Source organism: Carlito syrichta, unplaced genomic scaffold (genome assembly GCF_000164805.1).
Source record: "Carlito syrichta isolate Samal-C Ts95f unplaced genomic scaffold, Tarsius_syrichta-2.0.1 Scaffold305797, whole genome shotgun sequence".
In the NCBI taxonomy this organism is placed as follows: Eukaryota; Metazoa; Chordata; class Mammalia; order Primates; family Tarsiidae; genus Carlito; species Carlito syrichta.
Window position 1 is genome coordinate 58,213 of NW_007249893.1, and position 1,676 is coordinate 59,888.

The following is a 1,676-nucleotide window of genomic DNA, read 5'->3' on the forward strand; positions in this document are numbered from 1 at the left end:
CCTCAGCCTTCCGAGTACCTGGAACTACTGGTGCGCGCTACCACGCCCGGCTCATTTTGATTTATTGTAGAGATGAGGTCTCGCCAAGTTGCCCAGGCGGGTCTCGAACCTGCGGGCTCAGGCAATCCACTCACCTCAGCCTCCCAAAGTCGGGGGATTACAGGCTGAGCCACCGAGCCTGGCTTAAAACTTATTTTTAAAGAGAAAAAAAATGAACTACTATTAGTGTCAGTTCAGATTTCATCACTTCTTGGCTGGATACTCGGGACAGCTCCCTCGATGGACTCTCTGTCATCATTCTTGCCCCTCTAAGTGATCCTTTCCAACTCAGCCAGTGTCAGGGCCCTGCACCTGCAGCTTCTCTGCCAGGAATGTGGGTCTTGGTCCATCTGAGGCATGGGTTTAAGTGCAGCTTTCTGAGCTCTCCCTCCAGAGATCCCTGCCCTTGCCGCAGTTCCCCAGGCAATCCTGCTATGCACTGACGTTTGAGACTCATTGCTCTGCAAGTCACCGTCTGTACTTGTTGGTACAGGATTCAAGGTCCTGCAGATCTAGCCCCTGCCACCCTCTCCAGCCCGCCACTCCCTACTTCACACCATACCCTCCAGCTACACAATAGAGTGTATGCTTCCTGACCACCCCTCTCTCTCTCTCTGCCTGTGCATGTGTGTATCTGGCTTTTTTTCTCCTCTTTGATCTCTCTGCCTCACTGTCCCCCAGGCTGGGGAAGGTGCCCCTTATGGGCCAAAGTGTGCCCCACACTCCAAATTCGTATGGTGAAACCCTCACCCCCAGTACCTCAGAATGTGACTATAATTGAAAACTGAGCCTTGAAAGAGGTGATTAAGTTAAAATGAGGCCAGTTTGGGTAGGCCCTAATCCCTAATCTGACTAATGTCCTTATCAGAAGAGGACATTTGGACACAGAGGGACACCAGGGCACCCAGGGAAGACCATGTGAAGACAGGGAGAAGATGGTCACTCTGCAAGCCAAGGAAAGAGGCCTCAGGAGAAACTGAACCTGCCAACACCTTGCTCTTGGACTTGCAGCCTCTGGAACTATAAGAAAATAAGCTCCTGCTGTTTAAGCCCCGCCCTCCAGTCTGTGATACTTTGTTACAGCAGCCTGAGTGAACGTATACAGTGACCCTCTCTGCAGTGTGGCAGCAATGCATTTGCACCTCCCAAAGAACACACCACATTGTTCTGCAACTATCTCTTTACTCATTATTGACCTCTCTTGTTAGGTCAGCACTTTTAATCAAACTAGAATTGTGTCGTATCAGTAGGTTGTAAAATTAATTTCATGGGTTTAACCAGCATTTTTTATTTATCTTTAAATATATATATATATATTTTTTTTTTTTTTTTTTTTTTTTTTTGAGTTGGAGTCTCACTCTGTTGCCCAGGCTGGAGTGCAGTGGCATGTTCACGGCCACCCCAGAGTAGAGCTGCTGGGCTCTGTGATCCTTCCGCCTCAGCCTTCCAAGTAGCCAGAACTACAGACAAGCACTACCACACCAGGCTAATTTATTATTATTAATATCATTATTATTTATTGTAGAGATGGGGGCTCGCCAAGGTGCCCGGACTGGTCTTGAACCCGCAGGATCAGGCAATCCACTCACCTCAGCCTCCCAAAGTGCTGGGATTACAGGCTGAGCCACTGAGCCTAG